The sequence below is a fragment of the Schistocerca cancellata genome, chromosome 2 (assembly GCF_023864275.1).
Source record: "Schistocerca cancellata isolate TAMUIC-IGC-003103 chromosome 2, iqSchCanc2.1, whole genome shotgun sequence".
NCBI classification, from domain to species: Eukaryota; Metazoa; Arthropoda; class Insecta; order Orthoptera; family Acrididae; genus Schistocerca; species Schistocerca cancellata.
The window spans coordinates 1,004,201,430-1,004,228,589 of record NC_064627.1 but is presented as its reverse complement, the minus strand read 5'-3'; the positions used below and the strand labels follow the sequence as shown (position 1 = coordinate 1,004,228,589).

Sequence of the window (27,160 nt, the reverse complement as noted above, 5' to 3'; positions counted from 1 at the left end):
AAGCCCACAGTTTTAAATTTCTGTATACTAAAGGAATTTACCACTCTTTGCACGACTTTGAACTATTATCAAGATCTGACTGAATATTTGTGCAGCTATTTTCAGACAGTACTTCACTATATAGGATGATTTCGTGATGATGTCACAAACTTTCAGGGACGATGATGGTTTCAAAATTTGAGGTAAGGTATCCTGGTACGAAAACGACCGAGTTGAAAACTACAAGCGGGAATCGTTCTGCTACATGTAATGGTAATGCTTCTATCAAAATTATAGCGTAGGCAACCTTCAGAGGTTGCAGTATGGACCAGAACAAGAAAAAACTGCCTACTAAATATGCACTCTAAAATGCATGCCTTAAGAACTATGAGCATTTGTTCTTCTTCGCTTCCGTGAAACATACCTCTTCTACTGATCAACTGTCCGTAACTGTTAATGTAAGCGTTTTAGAGCCCATTTTTCTTTTCCTTATGCTAGCATTAGGAAAAATTTCTCTGCACCAATAACGATACAGAACAGGAATGGTGGGTGCTGTCCACGAGCCAATTGATGACGAGCAAGCAGAGATACACATATGACTAACAGCTGATTTTTGTGATTTTGGCGTAGAGCATGCGATGCTTATATACCCACGTCTGAACGTTCCTCATTGCACGCAAATGTTGCACAGTGGTAGAAAGTTCACAATTCATCACATTGGGCACATCTCGAGTACGCTGACGTGGATCATTGTGGATCAATGCGTTTATGGCATTATCCCCATAAACGGCGCAAATGTTTCTGACTGCCCCCGCTGCTATCATCCCTGCACTGTACTAAAACACAAGAATATGTCAGAAATGTTCTGATTTCTCCACTTGGCACTCCATTTCCTAGCGCCCACTGCCCTACTCACCACCTCCAAATGACAAAATGACAATATGTAAACTCAAATAGAAACAGTTAACTACAAATAAAAAAATGACAATTGATAAACAATCCCATAGCGACCGGAATACCAACACGCAAAAAAAAAACGCCATGAACTTATGCCCCAACCGAATATCGCACAGCATGATATCTAGGATCCTAACACACTTCCCTGGGACACGTCTGCCCTTATTTGTACATCTATCGATGACTCCATATATGACGAGATTCTGCATCTTCCCTAAAGACGAATCCACAGTATAATCACAAATTTCGTTCGAAACCACTTGTTCGTGCTATGATTAAAATGAGAAGGAGAGACGCTATATCGCATACTTTTCGGAAATCAAGAAATTCTACATCTAATTTGGCTCCTTAGATCTATGCCTTTTAGAATATCGTGAGGGTGAAGTGCGAGTTGAATTTCGCGTGGGCGATGTTATCGGAATCCACCATCGCGTCACTTCTGCCTTTGTAGACGTATACTAAACATGGTGTTGTCTGCTATGTAGTGTTTGTGGAGACCGGAAATCAGTCAATACCAGTTAACGTCATTCGATTTTTTATCGTTTCGGCAACTCCAACCAAGAACCTCGCCGAGCGTGTTCTTAGAGAGCGCGTATAGCAGTATCTCTGCGAGACGTCGTACCCACGTGGAGAATGGTGTATTGCAGTAACTGCAGTGCTCTAGAAAGCTGGTTTACCGAGTGGACGTACCGCCCGCCTCCCGCGCTTTCTCTGCAATGGGTTCCTTATATGTCGAAGGCCTTGACACTACACTAGTATCGCGTCTTGATCGACAGTTCAGAGGCAGACTGTTTTGTGACCCATATGTTTCTTACGATCCGTGGGCTTAGTCTCGAAATCGCTGCGTCACACCGAGCCCCTCCACGAAGGACCTAATCAAGTCCTGAAGTGTTACACGCCGTTTAGGCAAACGACATTTCACACGCCTTGTGTTGTACGAGGGAAGATGTTCGCGGCAGAATAATATTGAGTAGGGAGTAAGTCGCGGAACATATATTGTGCGTGGGTGCTTGTTTTCGTGCGTGCAGACATTAAACGGGAGGTGTGGAATACAAGAAAAGACAAGGTGTGATGACAAGTAAATGGTTTCACTTGCAGCGGGCGGGGCGTTTTTTGTTTTGGCGTCGCGGCTTGGCGGTGGCTTGACCATCAAAGAGCAACCACACTCTCCAAGAACGAAAACCAAAGACAAGGTGTTTTGGTGACAAATAAAATATATTGTAATCTTGGATGTCATTTGGAGCCTTCGAGGCGCATGTCATATAAAAAGTTGTGTTCTACACTAATTCACGAGTCGCTCTAATGATCTGTCCGCCCTTTCAAGGAAATATATAATAAATATATAATAAAAGTATCTAATTTCATATACTGGTACGAAATTCTCTTGTACGTCTTACGGTCTCTTCCTGGTATTTTATTTACAAATCCAGATTTTCCTTTGCCTTTCCTTGTCACGCAGTTTATGATAATATTAATAAATACAATATATTCAGCATTATTTCGGTTTATTTGCAGTGTAATGTAAAAACTGAAAATGAAGAAGTTCGTGGATAGCGACTCTACCTTCAATATAACTTTCTGTGCTTTTCCCTCTATGCCAATCACAGCCTGAAGACCGCGCTAACATAAATGACTCATGCCTCGCCCGACCTGATCCAGAAATGCTATTTTTTTCTAAACGCGTGGCCATCTGGAGATCTCACTTCTGCCACTTTTATTTCTGGTCAAGTCATGCATACACTATAACTTTGGACTAAATCGGTGATGACAAGTAGGCGCTGTCTCATTGTCAGTACAAACCATTCACGGGACTGTGTAATAAATTGGAACACCTACAGCCATCACTACGACGTTATTTATTATATAGCCACCAGTTTCGGTGCTTCAGTGCATCATCTTCAGGCCTTAACTGACGCTGAAGGCGTTAACTCCAATCGTATACCCTATTCATCAGTGGCCAACATCTGTGATCTGGTGTTTGCAGACTACCTGTAACAACGATGTTGTGTCTTCAAACATCAACCACCAACTTGGTTGTTAAGGTAGTATGCGAAAAACAGTTCACGGATGTTGGCCACTGATGAATCGTATATACGACAGGCGTCAACCCCCTCAGCATCAGTTAAGGTCTGAAGATGGTGTACTGAAGTATCGAAACTGGTAGCCATGTAACAAAAAACATCGTAATGATAGCAATAGGTGTTACATTTTATTGTACAAGTGAACGACCGAAGTCCCTCAAAAAACCAATCAGAAGGATGGACATATAAAAATTCACAGAACCAAACTCACGGCTCACAATAATTTGAACCCACTTCTTCCGCACATTATTCATCGTACAAGCTGTCTGTGTGTCCACCAGTACCCCCTACACCGTATTCTTCCAAGTGAGCATTTCGTGGTCCAGCTGACCGCTGTTTGTTCATGGATCTTACAGCACACAATATAACAACGTCTCCTCAAATTTTACTATCAGAACAATTATTTGTCGAGAAACTTGGACAGCTCTCTGTGGACAGATTCATCCAGTTTCTCATCTACATTACTAAGTAGCTAAATAGGTCAGCTACTCCCAGTTGCAGGTTGACTGTATCTAACGGCTTTCAGTGGTAACAAATTTTTATTATCGTTACAGTTATTTACCAAATTTAAAAATTGGAAATGCCGTCAAATCTATTCATGAAAAGGTATGATCTTACGTTAAAGGTTTTTAACACAATAGACTCCAATACAAATGCTAGAAAATGTGCCTGTGTCTCGAACAGTGTAACTCATGGCGTGCAAATCACCCAGACTATATTCATCGAGTAGTAGCGATCTCGTTCCGTCTTCGAACGGATACCTCTGAATATCTACGGCCGGCCTAATCGTCTGGCTTAGAGATAATAAATTATACTCACAAATCTTCCTCGTGAATGAGTCCTATCTGTGAAAACAGTAACAAAATGTCTACAGTAGTTCCTGAAATTGGCCTGAACCAACAGACAGAAACTGCGGCGTAGGACTTCGATTTATGAACGGTGTAGATTTGAGAATGACAGCATTTAGTGATTTCCAACAAATTTTAGAAATTATATAAAACCTTTGAAACTTCTTCTACCTGAGATCCCTACAAAATAATGAAAGGAAAAATTTTATTCGTTACAACATTTTCGTTGTCCATGCAGTAACACTTCAGCATCAAGCACGACGTTTTAATGTATTACTTCTGTACTACTATCTCTATTCGCAACAAACTTTGCGGATAGTATCCCCATACACTGAGCAGGCAGAACTTTATGACTACCTACCTAATAGCCGATATGTCCATCTTTGGCACGAATGACAGCGGCGACGCGTCGTGGCATGGAAGCAATGAGGCTTTGGTAGCTCGCTGGAGGGAACTGGAACCACATTTGCACACACAAGTCACCTAATTCCCGTAAATTCCGGGGAGGGGTGCGATGAGCTCTGAAACCACGTTCAATCACATCCCAGATGCGTTCGATCGGGTTCAGATCTGGCGAGATGGGGAGCCAGCACATCAGTTGGAACTCACCACTGTGTTCCTCGAAGTACTCCATCACACTTCCGGCCTTGGCGCATTATCTTGTGAAAAATGCACTGTCGTCGGGAACACGACCGACAAAGGTTGTACGTGGTCTGCAATCAGTATACTATACTACTTGGCCGTCATGGTGGCTTGCATGAGCTCCACTGGACCTATGGATGTCCACGCGAATGTTCTCCAGAGCATAGTGGAGCCGCCGCCAGCATGTCTCCGTCTCGCAATACAGGTATGAAGGGGCTGTTCCCCTGGAAGAGGACGATTCGCACTCGGCCTGAGGAAGAAAGTCCCGGGATTCATCAGACCCATGCAACGCTCTGCCACTACGCCTACGTCCATTGCCGATAGTCACGTGCACTTTCAGTTGCAGTTCCCCATGTCGTCGTATTAACATTGGCACATACTTGGGTCGTCAGCTGCGGAGGCCCATCTTTCTACAGTTATACTTCGCAAGCCACCCAACGGTGTGTGGCGGAGGGCACTTTACGTGCCACTGTCATTACCTCCCTTTCCTGTTCCAGTCGCGTAAGGTTCGCGGGACGAACGAATGCCGGAAAGCCTCCGCGGGCGCTAGAATCTCTCTAATTTTACATTCGTGATATCCTCGACAGGTATAAGTAAGGGGAGGCAATATATTCGATACCTCATCCAGAAACGCACCCTCTCGAAACCTGGACAGCAAGCTACACCGCGATGCAGAGCGCCTCTCTTGCAGAGTCTGCCACTTGAGTTTGCTAAACATCTCCGTAACGCTATCACGCTTACAAATAACCCTGTGACGAAACGCGCCGCTCTTCTTTGGATCTTCTCTATCTCCTCCGTCAACCCGACCTGGTACGGATCCCACACTGATGAGCAATACTCAAGTATAGGTCGGACGAGTGTTTTGTAAGCCACCTCCATTGTTGATGGACTACATTTTCTAAGCACTCTCCCAATGAATCTCAATCTGGCACCCGCATTACCGACAATTAATTTTATATGATCATTCCACTTCAAATCGTTCCGTACGCATACTCCCAGATATTTTACAGAAGTAACTGCTACCACTGTTTGTTCCGCTATCATATAATCGTACAATAAAGGATCTTTCTTTCTATGTATTCGCAATACATTACATTTGTCTATGTTAAGGGTGAATTGCTACTCCCTGCACCAAGTGCCTATCCGCTGCAGATGTTCCTGCATTTCGTTGCAATTTTCTAATGCTGCAACTTCTCTGTATACTACAGCATCATCCGCGAAAAGCCGTATGGAACTTCCGACACTATCTACTAGGTCATTTATATACATATTGTGAAAAGCAATGGTCCCATAACACTCCCCTGTGGAACGCCAGAGGTTACTTTAGCGTCTGTAGACGTCTCTCCATTGAGAACAACATGCTGTGTTCTGTTTGCTAAAAACTCTTCAATCCAGCCACACAGCTGGTCTGATATTCCGTAGGCTCTAACTTTGTTTATCAGGCGACAGTGTGGAACTGTGTCGAACGCCTTCCGGAAGTCAAGGAAAATGGCATCTACCTGGGAGCCTGTATCTAATATTTTCTGGGTCTCATGAACAAATAAAGCGAGTTGGGAGTCACACGATCGCTTTAGGAGTGTTCGGAGCACTGAGTGTTCAGACACAGTTGTCCTCTTCCCAGCATTAAAGTCTGACATTAGTACCGCCACAGTTCGCCGCCTGTCGTGTTTTACCAGTCTGCCCAGCAGCCTATGATGTCCGACATCTGTAACGAGGGGTGGGCGCACAACCGCACGACGTCTGGACGTGGTTTCACCTTGGTTTCGACTTGTGTCGAAGACACTCACCGCAGCACTCCTCGAACACTCGACAAGTCGTGCAGTTTCCGAAATGGTCGTGGCGAGCCTCCGGGCCATCGCAATCTGCCCTCGGTAAGAATGGTTCAAATGGCTCTGAGCACTATGGGACTCAACATCTGAGGTCATCAGTCCCCTAACCTAAAGACATCACACACATCCATGCCCGAGGCAGGATTCGAACCTGCGACCGTAGCGGTCGCGCGGTTCCAGACTGAAGCGCCTAGAACCGCTTGGCCACTCCGGCCGGCCCCTCGGTGAAACTCAGATAGATCGCGCGCCTTTCTCATTCTAGACACGGACAGCACGCTCACTGATACTACACGCACCGTGCGTGTGTCTGACTAGCGGTAATTCCTCAGCAGGTGACGCTGCTATCAGCTGGACAGGCTAAACCGATAATTGGTAGGTGATGTTCTTGCTGATCAGAGTACACCTCTGAGTATACCTGAAAGATTACATCATTGTACGACATATTGTACAGTACATATGGCGTCATAAATATTGAACTGTTTGAAAACCTAGCTTTTCTTAAAACGGAGAGTAAATTACCCAGGCTATAGTCATCATAGTTAATTTTGACTTTCTCATTAGTCTGTGGATGAATAATCCGAAACTAATAAAACCAGAGCCAGTCCTGACAAAACTCTACCATCTGGTGAGCAAAATGTATGAGACAGGCGAAATACCCTCAGACTTCAAGAAGAATATAATAATTTCAATCCCGAAGATAGCAGGTGTTGACAGATGTGAAAATTACCGAACTATCAGTTTAATAAGCCACAGCTGCAAAATACTAACACGAATTCTTTACAGACGAATGGAAAAACTAGTAGAAGCCGACCTCGGGGAAGATCAGTTTGGATTCCGTAGAAATACTGGAACACGTGAGGCAATACTGACCTTACGACTTATCTTAGAAGAAAGATTAAGGAAAGGCAAACCTACGTTTCTAGCATTTGTAGACTTAGAGAAAGCTTTTGACAATGTTGACTGGAATACTCTCTTTCAAATACTAAAGGTGGCAGGGGTAAAATACAGGGAGCGAAAGGCTATTTACAATTTGTACAGAAACCAGATGGCAGTTATAAGAGTCGAGGGACATGAAAGGGAAGCAGTGGTTGGGAAGGGAGTAAGACAGGGTTGTAGCCTCTCCCCGATGTTATTCAATCTGTATATTGAGCAAGCAGTAAAGGAAACAAAAGAAAAATTCGGAGTAGGTATTAAAATCCATGGAGAAGAAATAAAAACGTTGAGGTTCGCCGATGACATTGTAATTCTGTCAGAGACAGCAAATGACTTGGAAGAGCAGTTGAACGGAATGGATGGTGTCTTGAAGGGAGGATATAAGATGAACATCAACAAAAACAAAACGCGGATAATGGAATGTAGTCGAATTAAGTCGGGTGATGTTGAGGGTATTAGATTAGGAAATGAGACACTTAAAGTAGTAAAGGAGTTTTGCTATTTGGGGAGCAAAATAACTGATGATGGTCGAAGTAGAGAGGATATAAAATGTAGACTGCCAATGGCAAGGAAAGCGTTTCTGAAGAAGAGAAATTTGTTAACATCGAGTATAGATTTAAGTGTCAGGAAGTCATTTCTGAAAGTATTTGTATGGAGGGTAGTCATGTATGGAAGTGAAACATGGACGGTAAATAGTTTGGATAAGAAGAGAATAGAAGCTTTCGAAATGTGGTGCTACAGAAGAATGCTGAAGATTAGATGGGTAGATCACATAACTAATGAGGAAGTATTGAATAGGATTGGGGAGAAGAGAAGTTTGTGGCACAACTTGACCAGAAGAAGGGATCGGTTGGTAGGACATGTTCTGAGGCATCAAGGGATCACCAATTTAGTATTGGAGGGCAGCGTGGAGGGTAAAAATCGTAGGGGGAGACGAAGAGATGAATACACTAAGCAGATTCAGAAGGATGTAGGTTGCAGTAGGTACTGGGAGATGAAGAAGCTTGCACAGCATAGAGTAGCATGGAGAGCTGCATCAAACCAGTCTCAGGACTGAAGACCATAACAACAACAACATAGTCATCAAAGTGAATTTTGACTTTCTCATTAGTCTGTGGATGAATAATCCGAAACTAATAAAACTAATATAAGTAGGGTTTTGTGTCTTTAACCACAACAGTTTTACCTGCTTAACGTCATACGTTTAATACATGAAGATAGTATTGTAATCATACGTTTGAAGCTGTTATGTACGTGAGAGTTTGATTGTTTAAAGAATCTGTGAAACGGGGTGGGTGAGAGGGGGGGGGGAGGGGGCAGGATAATGGTAATTCCCTACCAGCACACTTTGTATTGTTCGTACTCGTTCTGGTTATAACAACATATTTCTGTTCCCACGTAACACAGACTTTTTTAAACACGATTACAAGCGCGATCTCGAAGTACGTCTGCATTTGAAAATGACACTACGTTGCTCAAACCACTTTTCAGGTTGAGGACAGCTTTACATGTTTCGCACGTGGTCCTACAAATGCTGCCCCGTAGGGGGGACGAACTCTGTTTCTGAAAGGTGACCATTCTCTTTGCATTTGTAGATGCAGATATCAACATTCTCGAAATCATCGCGACTGATGATGAAACATCCCACACCATTTTACTAAACCAGACGGAGCATTAGCCAGATAATAGAATACGGTACAGGAAGGTAACGAGCGTAAGTCATTAGCGACGGAATCTAAGTACGAATAGTATAACGATAGTAGCCGACAGCATGAGCCATCCCGGTAACAGTCTTATTCGATTCAAGGAAACCATGAAATACCTAAATCTGGGCGTAGGTTTGAACACCATTTAGTTTGATACGAGTGGAAATCGCATAACGTGTTGCTCTTACTTCTTTTGTAGCAAATTAACTCTATTATTTTCTACTTGAAACTTTCTGAAGCTTAAAACTGCGTGCCGGGCAGGGATGCAAACCCGGAACCACACCTTTTGCAAGAAATTCTCTTACCAACTGATTCACCCATGCACTACCCTCACACCCTCCAATTCTGCCAGGGGACCGATGACCTCAGCAGTTTGGTCCCATAAAAAAAAAATCTGCCAGTACGTCTCTCCTACTTTCCAAACTTCAAAGAAACTCTCCTGCATACCTTGCTGGACGGGCACAGCGTAAGGGTCCAGGTGGAAGAACTGCACTACAGGACTAGTCGTGGGAGTTCTTTGTGAACTTTCTCTTTCTTAGAAAAGACATTCCTCCTTGCCCTTAGAATCTTTCCAGTGGACCGTATTTTCCTTCCCCAGTATGACGCTGCATTTCTACCTTGTATTGCTTTCTCTGTCGCGTCTGGGTATTGGACTGACGTGACCGGATCTCTCGATTGTCACTGATGCCGTACATAAGCCTTCCGGTTGTCGTACTGATCGGGAACCGTCTTCTGTGATGGTGGTCTGTGGCGTCGTTTGAGAATACTGAACAAGGCAAGGAGGAAAGTTCTCCATCCGGCACAGAGATGCCGTTGATATCGGCACAGTTTTGATTAGTTCATGTAGCCACGTATAGCGCAGTAACCTACGTCGTCAACTTGATCACCGGAATATTTCTTTCGAAATTAATTTTGTATCGTTCTCTGATAAACTGGAATATAGCCCCTCATAAATTTCTTTTCTATGCGCGGCTCACGTCATTCATCCAATGTTAGTGTAGGTTAGGAAGGTGTCAGGATATATGTAATGACTTCCCAGAATGATTTTTTCACGCTGCAGCGGAGCATGCACTGTTTTGAAACTTTGTTTCAAATATTAATAAGCAGGATCCACGTACATTTGTAGATGAAAATGGCCACAAGCCCGAAATCGAAAATAACGCACATTCCAGAATGAGATTTTCACTTTGCAGCGGAGCGTGTACTGAAACGAAACTTCCTGGCAGATTAGAACGGTACGCCAGACGGAAACTCGAACTCGGGACCTTTGCCTTTCGCAGGCAAGGGTTCTACCAACTATGCTACTGACGACTGACGACTGTTCCTCACAGCTTTACCTTCAACAGTACCCCGACTCTTACCTTCCAAACTTCACAGAAGTTCTCCTGCGAAACTTGCAGGACTAGCACTCCTGAAAGCAAGTTTAAATCTGCCAGGCAGCATCACATAAGCACACGCTCCGCGGTAGAATGAAAATGTCATTTTGGAAACATCCTCCAGGCTGTGTCATAACCATGTTTCCGCAATATCCTTTCCTCCAACAGTGCTAGTCTTGCAAGTGTCACAGGAGTGCTTCTCTGAGTTTGGAAGGTAAGAGATGAGGTAATGACGAAAGAAAATCTGTCAGAAACGGCCATGAGTCGTTCTTGGTATCTCAGTCGGTAGAGAACTTACCCGCGAAAGGCAAAGGTCCCGAGTTGGAGTGTCGGTCGCAGGTTCGAATCCTGCCTCGGGCATGGACGTATGTGATGTCCTTAGGTTAGTCAGGTTTACGTAGTTCTAAGTCTAGGGGACTGATGACCTCAGATGTTAAGTCCCATAGTGCTTAGAGTCATTTGAACCATTTGGAGTGTCGGTCCAACAAACAGTTTTAATCTACCACGAAGTTTCATACTGCGCTCCGAATCCTGAAGTACAAGTTTCAACTTTTTTCTAGGAAGTTAGACAGTCTACGATGGTTAATGGTTTTGAACTCCAGAAAATACGAGGGTCAGTCAATAAGAAAGTCGCGAGCTGGCATATAGACATGTACCAGCCTGAAATTTATTTTCCTTTCCAATATACTCCTCCTGTAAGCTTAAACACATACATTCGAGAAGGCATTAATTGTCTGCTGCATAGAGTTCTTGTGGCAGCTTTCGCATCTAACGAGTGACCTCTCTGGATATATTGGCTCCTTAAATTGCTGCAGACCACAAGACCGATGTGTCTTCGGGGTAGCGAAATACATCTAAACAGGGAAACAATGCGCCATCACTGTATTACCAGGGCGCTCAGGACGCTCCTTGTTTGTGAATTTTCTTGTTCTTTGCTGAATTCCTGTATCCAATTGAACACAAATTTCTGTGAAGTACAGTTCTAACCACACACGGGACGAATATCGCTATGGACGTGGTCTCGGACAGTCCGTCGGCTCACAAAAATCACGTTGTTCTAGTCGGGTACGCGCTCATAACACAACCACACAAGATTGATGGTATTACTTGTGCTGTGTCAGATTAAACGATTTGGCCTGAAATTTCCTGGTAGATTAAAACTATGTGCTGGACTGGGACTCGAACCTGGCGCCTCCGCTTCTGTGGTCAGTGCTCTCGGCAACTGAGCTAGCCAAGGACGACACCCGATCCGTCCTCACAGCTTAAGGTCCACCAGTACCTCTTTCCTACCTTCCAAACTCCACAGATGTAAAGCTGTGATGCCGGGTCGCGAGACTTGTTTGGATGACCGCTGGAGGAGAGGTGCTGAGTTCAAATCCCCGTACAGCACACTTTTAATCTACCAGGAAGTTGCAAATAATGATGAGTTGCTGAGGTTAAACGTGGTTGCGTTCGCCTGGCAGGCGATCAGTGTGAAGGATGTCACAATACAGCAAGCACACCTGAAAACGTCGAGAAAGAGCACAATATGGTATCCAGCTGTCACAAATTAGGCGTGTACGGAATACACAAAGCCGTAGTGGTATTAGAATCAGAAATACGCATCGGATTAGGCTAACTTTTCGCTGGCGATAAACATGTCATAACAATGAATTTTTGTGAAGGGACAATATTATAGTTTGCCCATCTGAACAGAACATGCACAGCGTTACTTTAAATAATTTTGGTTGCGACATGGTTCACACCCGCCACTAATTGCCCGACTGAAGCACTTTTCACACTGTCAGTCATGGCATTAAGGCTCGCAAGATACTGTGTATGTATATTGGACAGGTTCATTCTGTTTTTGTTATCCATAAAACGATAGTTCCTCTGTGATTGCTGCGAAACAGTTTCTCGATTGCTTGGATGGCCTGTGCTTGATACCGCTCGCCTTCCTTCCCGATCAGTATCATCCATGTCTGTGAGGCCTTGGTCGAATAGTTGCCTCCATTTCACTACACCTGGATGCGACATTCCATCTGGTCCATATAACGCCAGAATTTCGCGGTCAGCCTGTGTCTAATTTAGCCGTTTTGCCCACAGGAATTATATCGTCTCGCGTACTTCAACACTGGAGTACATTTCCAGTACTGACAATGCGTCACCTTTAGAGTTGTAAAAGAACCCTAGACTACCATGGTTTATCATAAGTAAGCGCAGACTACGGTAGTTTTCCTAGTATCTTTGGTCAGTTAAGGTCATATCCGCGTTACCTTTACGTCGGGTGTGCTGGATAATTATCAGGCGTAACCTTACAACGATCGCTTTCTTCACGTATCCGATAAGTGACTTACTAAATTCCCCTAAAATCTGGAAGCGCTGAACCGTTTAGAAACTGAATGAGGATATCTTACGTGCCGGGTAACCTACGGAACATTTTTGTTCTGCATAGTTATCCTTAAGAATAAACAGTATTTGTAGCAAAAATGGAAATTGTCAATGTTTACTTCAGTTTTTATTCGAAAACTGTTGATTTGTAACATGAAACAGAGGGATGTTGTAAAAATAAAGGAAGCAATACAGATGTATCATATAGGCTAGAAAAAGCAATTTCCTCAACAAAAAGGTAAAATAAAAGAAACTGCCAAACAAAAAGATATCAAACATCGCTTCTATACTTCGTCAGAGTTATATAAAACATGTTTCTGTCATTCATAAACAATTTTAGCATTTATCAATAATAGGAAACTCTTGCCTTTGATCACGGTGAGAACTTTCTATTGAGTACAAAACAGAACATATCTATAAGATTATTTACATACATATACACCACCATTCGGGTTGAGGACAGCTTTACATGTTTAGCACGTGGTTCTGCAAATACTGCCATGTGGGAGGGAGGAACTCTGTTTCTGAAAGGTGACCATTCTCCTTGTATTCTCCTACCTCCTTCCATCACCTTTCCCCCACTCCTCGTATGTCTTTTTTTATCCCACTATCTATCGACTCCTCCTTCCTCATTTTTCTGGCCATATATATATATATATATATATGGTTCAAATGGCTCTGAGCACTATGGGACTCAACATGTTAGGTCATGTTGTTGTTGTGGTCTTCAGTCCTGAGACTGGTTTGATGCAGCTCTCCATGCTACTCTATCCTGTGCAAGCTTCTTCATCTCCCAGTACCTACTGCAACCTACATCCTTCTGAATCTGCTTAGTGTATTCATCTCTTGGTCTCCCTCTACGATTTTTACCCTCCACGCTGCCCTCCAATGCTAAATTTGTGATCCCTCGATGCCTCAGAACATGTCCTACCAACCGATCCCTTCTTCTAGTCAAGCTGTGCCACAAACTTCTCTTCTCCCCAATCCTATTCAATACCTCCTCATTAGTTACGTGATCTACCCACCTTATCTTCAGCATTCTTCTGTAGCACCACATTTCGAAAGCTTCTATTCTCTTCTTGTCCAAACCAGTTATCGTCCATGTCTCACTTCCATACATGGCTACACTCCATACAAATACTTTCAGAAACGACTTCCTGACACCTAAATCTATATTCGATGTTAACAAATTTCTCTTCTTGAGAAACGCTTTCCTTGCCATTGCCAGTCTACATTTTATATCCTCTCTACTTCGACCATCATCGGTTATTTTACTCCCTAAATAGCAAAACTCCTTTACTACTTTAAGTGTCTCATTTCCTAATCTAATTCCCTCAGCATCACCCGACTTAATTTGACTACATTCCATTATCCTCGTTTTGCTTTTGTTGATGTTCATCTTATATCCTCCTTTCAAGACACTGTCCATTCCGTTCAACTGCTCTTCCAAGTCCTTTGCTGTCTCTGACAGAATTACAATGTCATCGGCGAACCTCAAAGTTTTTACTTCTTCTCCATGAATTTTAATACCTACTCCGAATTTTTCTTTTGTTTCCTTTACTGCTTGCTCAATATACAGATTGAATAACATCGGGGAGAGGCTACAACCCTGTCTCACTCCTTTCCCAACCACTGCTTCCCTTTCATGCCCCTCGACTCTTATAACTGCCATCTGATTTCTGTACAAATTGTAAATAGCCTTTCGCTCCCTGTATTTTACCCCTGACACCTTCAGAATTTGAAAGAGAGTATTCCAGTCAACATTGTCAAAAGCTTTCTCTAAGTCTACAAATGCTAGAAACGTAGGTTTGCCTTTTCTTAATCTTTCTTCCAAGATAAGTCGTAAGGTCAGTATTGCCTCACGTGTTCCAACATTTCTACGGAATCCAAACTGATCTTCCTCGAGGTCGGCTTCTACCAGTTTTTCCATTCGTCTGTAAAGAATTCGCGTTAGTATTTTGCAGCTGTGACTTATTAAACTGATAGTTCGGTAACTTTCACATCTGTCAACACCTGCTTTCTTTGGGATTGGAATTATTATATTCTTCTTAAAGTCTGAGGGTATTTCGCCTGTCTCATACATCTTGCTCACCAGATGGTAGAGTTTTGTCATGACTGGCTCTCCTGAGGCCATCAGTAGTTCTAATGGAATGTTGTCTACTCCCGGGGCCTTGTTTTGACTCAGGTCTTTCAGTGCTCTGTCAAACTCTTCACGCAGTATCTTATCTCCCATTTCATCTTCATCTACATCCTCTTCCACTTCCATAATATTGTCCTCAAGTACATCACCCTTGTATAAACCCTCTATATACTCCTTCCACCTTTCTACTTTCCGTTCTTTGCTTAGGTCATAAGTCCCCTAGAACTTAGAACTACTTAAACCTAACCAACCTAAGGACATCACGCACACCCATGCCCGAGGCAGGATTCGAACCTGCGACCGTAGCAGTCCCGCGGTTCCGGACTGCAGCGCCAGAACCGCTAGACCACTGCGGCCGGTTATATATATATATATATATATATATATATATATATATATAATTTGCTACGTCATGTGTGTGGTGTATGAAAACTACCGGACCGCAGTTTTGGTAGAGCGCAATTCTAGCCACCTTTGTTGAGCAATGGTCTTTGCATCGGACGACTTGTGTAACTTACTCTCTGGCTCCTACGTAATCACACTAATAATCAGTAGTTCTGTCTTCAGGCTGACTGGGTCGCAATGGCAAAAGTCATTTATCAGCAAAGAATGACTTTATTCTGATTCTTCAGTTTCTCCCGACGTATTTCTTGCTCGAACAGTCCACAGGTGTAATGCGGTCCATAGTGTCCAACGGGCACAGTATATCGGCGATCAGACATGTCGCCATCGTCAGGTGTGCAGTTCATCAGCGCACCTGACGATGGCGACATGTCTGATTGCCGAAATATTGTGCCCGTTGGACACTATGGACCGGCAGTGCACCAGTGGACTGTTCGAGCAATGACTTTATTGCTCATACGATGCGTTTCGGAATTTATCCATTATCAGATATCCAGGAGCGATTGCTGCACGTAGATATAGCGTTTCCAGTCGTATGAGGAACAAATACTCTCAGGCTAGTTCTGAATATTTGTTCTTATACAAACATCTCAAAATGACCGAACAGCCTGAACTGCACACTAACGACAACTTCCAGTTCGTCCAGTGACAGCATCTGATCATAAAATGTTATCGTGCAGTCCACTTTAAATGCCGAATAAACAAAACACTTGACATTACGACACTGTGCTAGATGTACCAACGCAACAAGAACAGATATCTGCACCATATCTGCGCCGGGCCGAGGACAAATTTCTCCTTGCACTCGTAATGTTTAAGCCAGTGTCATCGCACTGCTGATGACGTAATGGGCGCGCTTATCTGTGAAGCGTTATACGGCGTGCCCTCGCCTCCTCGTAAGACGAGGCCCGTAGCTGTTGCGGCGGCCCCAGAGACGACCCCTGCGGGCGCCACCCTGCGGAATGCGGCGCAGTGTTTGTCGCCGCGGCTTACGCAAGGCTGACTTAAGCGGGCAGCTGCTGAGTCGGGCCCCAGTGTGCCCGTTCATTAGGAAACGCACTCACGCCGGGATGCCGTCCCATCCCATCCCAGTCACGGGTGCGACGCCTCTGACTCATTCCGCCGCCCAATGAATTTATTAGAAGGTCGCGGTTAAAGAGCGCTCGCCGCTCAGACCGCCTGCCGGCGCATCCGGCGGCTCCACTGTCAGGCACCGTGTTTACCATTGTTTACTCGTTGCTCCTTAACACGGTTGCTGCTTCTTTACGATAGCAGAGCCTTAACATCTACACGTTTTGGTTATTTCTCCATTGCTGGCATTGTAGCGCTGCAGTATTGCATGTTGTTCTTACTTAAGTAATGCCCTTACACGGAAAACTGTCCATCGTACGCCCTCAGATCTAGCGGTAACACGGCCGAGTGTATCGCCCGTCAAAAACTGACCACAGATCAAGCATGAAAACGAGAAGACGTTGTACTGAACTGTGAAAAAAGAAGCAAAATAGAAACAGCGAACGATCCAGGATCAAGATGTGCAACATCGAATGTCTTGCAAGAACCACTGTGTCGTGGTGTGTGAACACGGTCTTGCCCTGCGAAGTGGGAGATCCATGTTCATATCTCCTTCGTGCCCCGTATTTGTGAACTGTCCCTCCGGTCACTGACGTGTCTTTTCTTCTGTAGTCTTGTCTACTGTGATACCATACGTTGGTTATAGAATATCAGTCATATGGTAAGCATATATTACCTTCGCAAGTAAATTTGATGAATAGTGAGAGCAGGCGAGATGCCGCGTAGACCTCTCGCAGAAATCAAAACAACAAATAAACGGGTGTGAACTATATTACAACGAAGGAATTCAAGAATCAAAACTTGCAAAACGGAACGCAAGGGGCATAAAGTGTGGTACTTGTGTAGAAGAAACAGAAGGTAAGTACATCTGGAGGCCCCTTTTTGTTACATGTCGTTGTTGCAAACGGACGCTACACCACGACACAGACATAAATATAAGTACAGCAGACACTTCAATGGATCGTACGAATAGTTTATAACTTAGTGGAAAAAAAAACAGCGGGGCGACAGAGATTTGAACGTGGATCTCCCCGCTCTCAGACCAACACCGTGACCACATAACCACCATGCCACGGTTAGTTTCAGCAGCGCATAAATTTGATGAATAGTGAGAGCAGGCGAGATGCCGCGTAGACCTCTCGCAGAAATCAAAACAACAAATAAACGAGTGTGAACTATATTACAACGAAGGAATTCAAGAATCAAAACTTGCAAAACGGAACGCAAGGGGCATAAAGTGTGGTACTTGTGTAGAAGAAACAGAAGGTAAGTACATCTGGAGGCCCCTTTTTGTTACATGTCGTTGTTGCAAACGGACGCTACACCACGACACAGACATAAATATAAGTACAGCAGACACTTCAATGGATCGTACGAATAGTTTATAACTTAGTGGAAAAAAAAACAGCGGGGCGACAGAGATTTGAACGTGGATCTCCCCGCTCTCAGACCAACACCGTGACCACATAACCACCATGCCACGGTTAGTTTCAGCAGCGCAATGTTGCACATATTCCTCTTGGACCGTTCACTGCCTCTACTTTGCTTTTTTTTTTTCCACGCTTCAGTACACCCACCTCCTGTTTTCATGCTTGATCTGGGTTCAGTTTTTGACGTGCTATTCAATGAGCCAAGGCAACGGCCTTGCCGCAGTGGATACACCGGTTCCCGTGAGATCACCGAAGTTAAGCGCTATCGGGCGTGGTCGGCACTTGGATGGGTGACCATCTAGGCCACCCTGCGCTGTTGCAATTTTTCGGGGTGCACTCAGCCTCATGATGCCAATTGAGGAGCTACTCGACCGAATAGTAGCGGCTTCGGTCAAGAATACCATCGTAACGACCGGGAGAGCGGTGTGCTGACCCCACGCCCATCCTATCCGCATCCTCCACTGAGGATGACACGGCGGTCGGATGATCCCGGTAGGCCGAATTGTTTTATACAATGAGCCATCTTTCCACTATTCCTGAGGGGCTGCGATGGTGAGTTTCTCTTCTTAGTAGCACAGGGAATTTTTATAGGCAGACTAGCGAACCCAGCAAAGCTTCACAATTGCTAAGGACGTATGGAATTTGATGTAAGTCGTAATCTCCCTCTCCACCTCTCTCCATCCCTCTTTCCTTCCCCCTCCCCCCAACCCTTTGTCCATCTCCTCCTCTTCCCTCATACCTCCGTCCATCACCTTTCCCCCACTCCTCGTATGTCTTTTTTTATCCCACACTCTCTCTATCCACTCCTCCTTCCTCATTTTTCTAGCCATATTCTCCTTCCCCTTCTTTGTATCCATTTCCTACCCTCTTCTTTGTTCGTCTCCTCCTCTCAAACTCTCACTGACTTTCTTTATTTTTACTGCAAACGGAACCTTGATTTGGAATAGAACTCAAAACGAATGGGAAAATTGGTTGGAATCATTAATAAACGGGGTATGAGAGAGATCTTTACAGCTGTGAGGATAGTAGTTTTAATGACTGTACTTCGCATGGTTGTAATCTACAAACAGGTAGATTACAAAGATAGCCATAAACACAACTTTCCTGCTTTCTGTTAAAAATCACTGCAAAAAGGAAAACAAAACCGCACATTTCCACAACACAGCTTAGAAGTTCTTTCTCCCAGACGGTTTAACGGAAAGTCTTTACCGTATAGCATATCTGTATCTCCAGAGATCTTGGCTGTGCATTGCCTGTCTATCAGTCACTCAGTCAATCGGTTGGTCGAGAAGGGATTCAGCCAACCGAATCTTTCCTTGAATTTGTGTGAACTGAAATAAAACAGTTGCAGTAAGATAATGAATTTATTGAAATGGGATAAACAGGAATATATTGTTTTGGCAATTCTTTGTTGGCGTTTTTAATGCGTTCATCGCAACGTTTGTGTTTGGTAGTTTGACCTATTCGCTCGCACAACGTAATCCTGGCGGTTTGTGTCGAAAGGCGCATTGCAGTGTTGACAAACACTACTCATTGTTCCGAAATTTACCAATACATCTCTGGCGTAATCGACTGTTGGATTGCATCTGAAAGCCAAACGCACAGTTCGAATTGCCAGGTACGGCCGTCTGTTTTGTCGACGTTCTAAATTATTTTGTGCCTGATCTCCAACTGAGGCAGCCGAGCTCGACTCAACCGTTATTCCGGAGTAATAGTTGCTCACACTTGAAAAATTCTTTTTTGACTTGCCTCCAAACGCTGTCTACGCTTTTCCTCAGTCTCGTTCACTCGACGCTCAAGTAGTGGGTCTGCGTTGCGTGAAATCCGATCGATATTTCTACGCCTCACTGGCGACATTTTCTCCAAAGAAAAAATCTCGAACTGAAATGAAGTGAATGTTTGCAACACAACGAATTACCACGAACTGACGTCAATTCAATCTTTGCAATATGCCAAAATATGAGCACCATCGATGACAAATTGAAATAAAGCTTTCCGTTGTATTATTTTTCGCAAAATATCAATATCCAAAGTGAAATTCGTTCTTGTTATGAAAACATGCGACAACAGAACTGTCAAACTGAAGTTCATATTTCTTTCATTGAGATTTTCATACAAAAATACCGACAGATTGCCGACTTTTCCGGTGGATTTTCCAAAAATTTTCTTTGCTGCAAACCTTGCCCTGACAATTACGAACACGACAAAACAAAATCTGCTATATAGGTTGAGCCATTCTCAAGTGATGATCCTTCATACATGCCGCAATTGATTTTTATTTATATAGTTTTAAATATTTCATAGTTAAACTTCTTTATACGAGTAAGAAAGGTGATAAGAAAGAAGTGGAATTGTACAATTTCCTTACTGAAATTTTTTTGCCAAAATACTCTAAAAAGTAAAGTACTCATGAGTTGTCTCAATTCAAGTAAAAACAATTTTTCTAGCACATCACAGTTCAGATTCGAGACTGAGAATGCTATTTATACTTTCACTAACCAAATATGACACGTTTAAAATAATAAAAAATATTGGCATATGGTATCTTTTGTGACCTGTCAAAGGCGTCTGATTGTTTAGGTCAAGTTACTCTCTTAAAAAACCTAAACTTTTCTGGAACTGATAATTTCACAAACAACTGGTTCGAATCATATTTAACAAACAGAATGCAAAAAGTTTGTACTCAGTAATTCAGACATTGTTGGAAGGAGAAAAACTTCAGTGACTGGACAGAACTCACAGAGTGTCACAGAGTTTAATTTTGGGCCCGCTTTTGCTCCTTACGTATACCAATGACCTTCCAGTTAACAGTAATCTAGCAGAATTGGTGCCGTTTGTAGACGATACTAGTGTTATAATAAAACCTGTTAGAGAGAAAGTAAAAGAAGAAATTGTCAATGATGTTTATTAAAGAATTATTAATGGTTCTATGATAATAAATTCTCCCTTCACTTCGAGATAACACACTATATTCATTTTTTTTACAACAAATAGTCTAGCCACCAACTGATATAGCCCATGAGCGAGAGACTGTTAACAGAATAGAATGTTCCCTATTTTTGGTGCACACAGTGATGAAAGCTTGAATTGGAAGAAACTTATTACCAAGATTGACTGAAATCATTCTGAGTATCAGGCAGTATCATTATGAAACACTAAAATAATTAAAACGCTGAGGTTCCGACCGACTTTGTAGGGGTCTTCTTCACGGTGACTAACTGACCTGAAGAGGACCGTTGCATAATCCGTCGAAACGTGGGAATGCAGTTGTTTTAGTGTTTCATAATGAGAAGGTCTAATCATGTTAACAGAATCTTCCGTCGGTTCTTGGCAGAACAACATTATAATAAATGAAAAGCACCAGTTTGCTTTTGTTCTACAATATGACTTTTATTGTGTTAACCGGTTTTCGGCTTACAAGGTCATCTTCAGACACTTACTGAGTATTGTCACCAAAGAAGTTCCAATGTTTGCAAACAACATTTGAAGGGAAGTAACACGTCTAGACTGAAGCAAAAACATACAGTAAGTAACATCTTTGACAGTGTGTTGGTAATGCAATGAAAAAGTAGAAAAGTGAACAGTAAATAAATAACAATGGAGTATACAGGAAACCATTAACACAAAATAGGAACAGCATGCCTACATAACAGTTTCTATTAGTAAACAGAACTATTAAATAAAATGTAATTAGTACTAGACAAGGCTGCATCAGGAGGTATGAAACATGAAGAGTGATACACAAACCAATTATAAGAAGAAACAATTATCAGTGTAACTACAGAATACATAAGGAACTCCTCCAGCTGCGTTCATGTTCAGCCAAACTAGTTGCTATATCTCTGCCTGACTGACCGATGTAAAATTTGTCACGATCAGAACAGGTGATGTTGTATAGCCCACTGTTGGCTAATAATTGGATCTTATCTTTGCTATTAAAAACACACTGGGCTGTCGTGTTCTTAACATACGAGGTGCATTCAAGTTCTAAGGCCTCCGATTTTTTTTCTAATTAACTACTCACCCGAAATCGATGAAACTGGCGTTACTTCTCAACGTAATCGCCCTGCAGATGTAGACATTTTTCACAACGCTGACGCCATGATTCCATGGCAGCGGCGAAGGCTTCTTTAGGAGTCTGTTTTGACCACCGGAAAATCGCTGAGGCAATAGCAGCACGGCTGGTGAATGTGCCGCCACGGAGAGTGTCTTTCATTGTTGGAAAGAGCCAAAAGTCACTAGGAGCCAGGTCAGGTGAGTAGGGAGCATGAGGAATCACTTCAAAGTTATTATCACGAAGAAACTGTTGCGTAACGTTAGCTAGATGTGCGGGTGCGTTGTCATGGTGAAACAGCACACGCGCAGCCCTTCCCGGACGTTTTTGTTGCAGTGCAGGAAGGAATTTGTTCTTCAAAACATTTTCGTAGAATGCACCTGTTACCGTAGTGCCCTTTGGAACGCAATGGGTAAGGATTACGCCCTCGCTTTCCCAGAACACGGGCACCATCATTTTTTCAGCACTGGCGGTTACCCGAAATTTTTTTGGTGGCGGTGAATCTGTGTGCTTCCATTGAGCTGACTGGCGCTTTGTTTCTGGATTGAAAAATGGCATCCACGTCTCATCCATTGTCACAACCGACGAAAAGAAAGTCCCATTCATGCTGTCGTTGCGTATCAACATTGCTTGGCAACATGCCACATGGGCAGCCATGTGGTCGTCCGTCAGCATTTGTGGCACCCACCTGGATGACACTTTTCGCATTTTCAGGTCGTCATGCAGGATTGTGTGCACAGAACCCACAGAAATGACAACTCTGGAGGCGATCTGTTCAACAGTCATTCGGCGATCCCCCAAAACAATTCTCTCCACTTTCTCGATCATATCGTCAGACTGGCTTGTGTGGGCCCAAGGTTGTTTTGGTTTGTTGTCACACGGTGTTCTGCCTTCATTAAACTGTCGCACCCACGAACGCACTTTCGACACATCCATAACTCCATCAGCACATGTCTCCTTCAACTGTCGATGAATTTCAATCGGTTTCACACCACGCAAATTCAGAAAACGAATGATTGCACGCTGTTCAAGTAAGGAAAACGTCGCCATTTTAAGTATTTAAAACAGTTCTCATTCTCGCCGCTGGCGGTAAAATTCCATCTGCCGTAGGGTGCTGCCATCTCTGGCACGTATTGACAATGAACGCGGCCTCATTTTAAAACAATGCGCATGTTTCTATCTCTTTCCAGGCCGGAGAAAAAAAAATGGAGGCCTTAGAACTTGAATGCACCTTGTAGTAGGAGAGTCTATACTTGCAGGCTTTCAGTGCTTTGGCTATAATCTGTACCTCACCTAGAAATGGTAGTGTACACCATTTCTTGAAGACAGTGGATGGGGAAGCAGGTGGGGCATAGAGAAGGGGTATAATTTTCCGTTTTTGTTTCCTGTGCAAGATGTGGTCAATAAGAACTGGACTGTAGCCATTAGCTGTGGCAATAAATTTTATTGTATCTAACTCTGCTTTAAAATCATCTCTGGACATGGGGATGTATGTGGGACAGTGTACCGCTGAGTGGAAAGCTGCATGTTTGTGAGCTATGGGGTTTTGTGAGCTAGAAGGTATTACTGTGTCTGTAGTTGTCGTTTACCTATAAATATTGAAATAATGTGTGTGTGTACTAATGTCAATGTTGCAGTTGTGCAAAGCCATTGTTACAGGGTGGCATAGTGCATTTGTCTACTGATCAGGAGACCCGGGTTTGAATCCCAGCCTAGGCAAAAATTTTCATTCCTCCCTTCAGAAATGCCCTAGGGCGAGAATGATCTTCGTTCCAGTTCTGAAATCGAGCGGCAAGTACGACACCGGAACTGGACTGAAGAAAATACGAAACGTAGAGCGAAAGCAACGCAGTTTCGCGTCTTGTAGAACTAGTGGTAAGGGATATCGCCATTTCTTATAGCTGCAGACCTTATAGACTAAGGCACGTCGAAGTTACAAGGGCAAACGGCTTCCGGCAGGCCTTCCCCTTTAGCATCACACGTGAGTTGTATCTCTGAAGCCTCTGTCGCCATTGCGCTTAACGGCCTCGACAGCGTTGTTGTCATGTAATGTCCTGAATAATCTGAGGTCCCTTGCGATGAGTACCACCAGTAGTCTGTCAGCGTTCCAACTGACGTTTGCTGCCGAAGGAGTGACCTAACGGCAAACAATGCCCTGCAGTATCGTTGAATGACTTTTCCTCAGTTCGCTCCTTAAGACTCTCTTTATAATCCTTCGAAGTTGGCAGTACATCTGGGATAACTCTGCCTGTGTCATCAACGCACTATGTTGAGGATACTTAGATACAGTGATGAACCAAAGCATTTTGGCGCCGTGCTTAAGGAGGCACGTTTATGAAAAACACAAGATGCATCAAATCTATAATTTCGAAGATACAGCAATGAAATTTTATACCGTGCTTTTTACGAAATGAACACATTTAAGTCTCTTCGGCTATACATTACTTTTTATAGAATTTAAAAATTTTATTTTCAAAACACAATACATGTACTTTTTTCTCAAAAACAATTCAAGAAATTTTTACAAAATTTTTTGTTTTATCCTTTTGCGTACAGTAAGCTTCTCCCATGAGGTTTTTTGAATATATCGAATAGGAGAATTTTAATCATTTTAATTATAATTCTATGATATATAATTCATGCGAAATTCCCAGCACTTTGCTCCACATCTCAGATTATACTCAGAATTTCAAAAGTTACGCATGAGACAACATTTATTGGGTTTTATAGAAATAAGTACAAAAGGTTGGTTGGTTGGTTTGGGGTAGGAGACCAGACAGCGTGGTCATCGGTCTCATCGGATTAGGGAAGGATTGGGAAGGAAGTCGGCCGTGCCCTTTCAGAAGAACCATCCCGGCATTTGCCTGGAGTGATTTAGGGAAATCACGGAAAACCTAAATCAGGATGCCCGGATGCGGGATTGAACCGTCGTCCTCCCGAATGCGAGTCCAGTGTCTAACCACTCCGCCACCCCGCTCGGTAATAAGTACAAAATTTCGTAATTCTAGCCTTCATAGATTCTGAGAAAAAGGTACATAAACTTCAAAAAATATAATTTTTAGGAAATGTTTTTAGAGTTCAAGCTAACATTTTTTCTTGTCAGCTCTTCAGAAGGCACCAAACTTGGACTCAGGGTCCCCTTTCCCTTCAAGGCTTCTCTTCTCGTTTCCTCTTTTCTGCCTTCTTTCCTTTGCCAGATCGTCAACTGACTTTTCAGCTGCAGAGGGGCGCTGTAAATTATTTTTCTCGAGAAGTCATGAGTGAAATTTCCTGTCTTAGACCCCATTCTCCCTAATAGCTACATCTTCCCTATGTTGCCACCATTAATACAAGAACTGCATCTTAAGTTGCAATTCTGGCAACTGTAGCCGATGAAAATATGGTTTTAGGGCATCGTTTACATATGACCGAATTAAGAGATTCATTTGGATTCTGGGTTTTGCCATGAACACATTTTTCAGATCTTCAGTATCGGTCAGAAGCCTATAAGTGGGCTTGACAACACCCAGAATACAATTTGCAAGCTTCTCCTTGTGAATGAATGAGTCTGTAGATATTGAAGTGATGTGAATCTTCAGGTTTTCGCGGCGCAAAGACTGCTCCATTAAGTTTCGGGAATGCAGCCGCATGAATTCTGCTTCTTCTTCTAATATTTCGGCTGTATACCTTTCAGCCATCTTCAGAGAGAGCCGTACGACTGACGCTCCAGCGCTCGCTCCATCCTTTTAAACTCGCGGACTGCACCACTGCGCATGCGGCCACAGATAAGCTAGGCGCCAGTGATGTTGATCGGTGGCAAAGACGTACAATATGCATGAGTTACGTCTGTGGCTGCGCAATCGATCCATGCTTGGAGGTCGATGTATTACTGGGAGCTGAACTGTAGCGACGTCTTTGTAAGTTCAATATTGAAAGTGCCGGATTCCATGATTTATCTAATGTGAAACCGCTGTCTCTATTAATTAAATTCTTCGTCAAGCGGATTTCAATGGCCTCTTTTACTACGGAGTCCCAGAAAGATGAAACAGAAGTCAGAATTTCGACATTTTCATATACCATAGAGTGACCAGAATCAATACAATGTTCTGCCACAGCCGATTTACTGGGTTGTAAGAGCCGAGTGTACCTGCGATGTTCCGTACACCTCTCTTGGACTGTACGATTCGTTTGTCCGATATATGAAAGGCCACATTCACATGGTATCTTGTAAACTCCAGGCTTGCGGAGTAGTAAGTCATCTTTAACGGAACCCAGGAGTGCAGCCGTCTTCGCCGGTGGACGAAAAATCACTTTTACTTTATGTTTAGTGAGGATCCGTCCTATTTTAGATGAAAGGCTTCCCACATACGGCAGGAAAGCCATGGATTTAAATGTTTCCTCGTCATCTTCTGCATTCCTTACGGGCACCTTAGGTTTTATTTGTAGTACCTTACGTATCTGTTGTGGAGAATACCCGTTGTCCTCAAAAACTCTCTTCAGATATAAAAGTTCGTCTTTTAAACTACTTTCATTAGATATGACGTGTGCTCGGTGTACCAAAGTTCTTAGAACACTACTCGTCTGCGAAGGATGGTGACAACTGTTTGCATGTAAATATAAGTCCGTATGGGTCGGTTTCCGATATACTGCATGACCCAAAGTGCCATCTTCTTTGCGCCGAACCAAGACATCCAAAAATGGAAGACATCCCTCCTTTTCCACTTCCATTGTAAACTGAATCTGTCCATGGATGGAATTCAGATGGTTTAAGAAGTCCTGCAATTTGTCCTCGCCATGGGGCCACACCACAAAGGTGTCATCAACGTACCTCCAAAAAACTGTAGGCTTCAAACTAGCAGACTCCAGGGCCTTCTCCTCGAAGTCCTCCATAAATAAATTGGCCACCAAGGGTGACAAGGGACTACCCATGGCAACACCGTCAGTCTGTTCAAAAAAGTCGTTATTAAATAAAAAGTATGTGGAGGTCATCACATGGTGAAACAAAGCTAAAATCTCCTTATCAAAACTTTTTCCAATGAGATCTAAAGATTCAGAGAGAGGTACCTTAGTAAATAGCGACACTACATCAAAGCTGACTAATAGATCAGAGGTGTTCAGTTTCAAAGATTTTAATTTGCCAATGAAATCTGCAGAGTTCCTTATATGATGATCACATTTCCCCACAAGCGGCCTCAATAGTGACGCCAGGTGTTTGGCTATGATTGTGCCAAGCCTACAGTTTTTTGGAGGTACGTTGATGACACCTTTGTGGTGTGGTCCCATGGCGAGGACAAATTGCAGGACTTCTTAAACCATCTGAATTCCATCCATGGACAGATTCAGTTTACAATGGAAGTGGAAAA

At 43.3% G+C, this 27,160-nt stretch overlaps 1 protein-coding gene and 1 pseudogene across 1 annotated transcript in view; both read left to right on the top strand.

Moving 5' to 3' along the window:
* The window catches only part of LOC126149225 (uncharacterized), a 118,210-nt gene that overhangs the window by 13,212 nt on the left and 77,838 nt on the right, over positions 1–27,160 (top strand). The gene's annotated exons all lie outside the window — the stretch shown is intronic.
* Positions 17,969–18,086, top strand: LOC126163604 (5S ribosomal RNA; annotated as a pseudogene).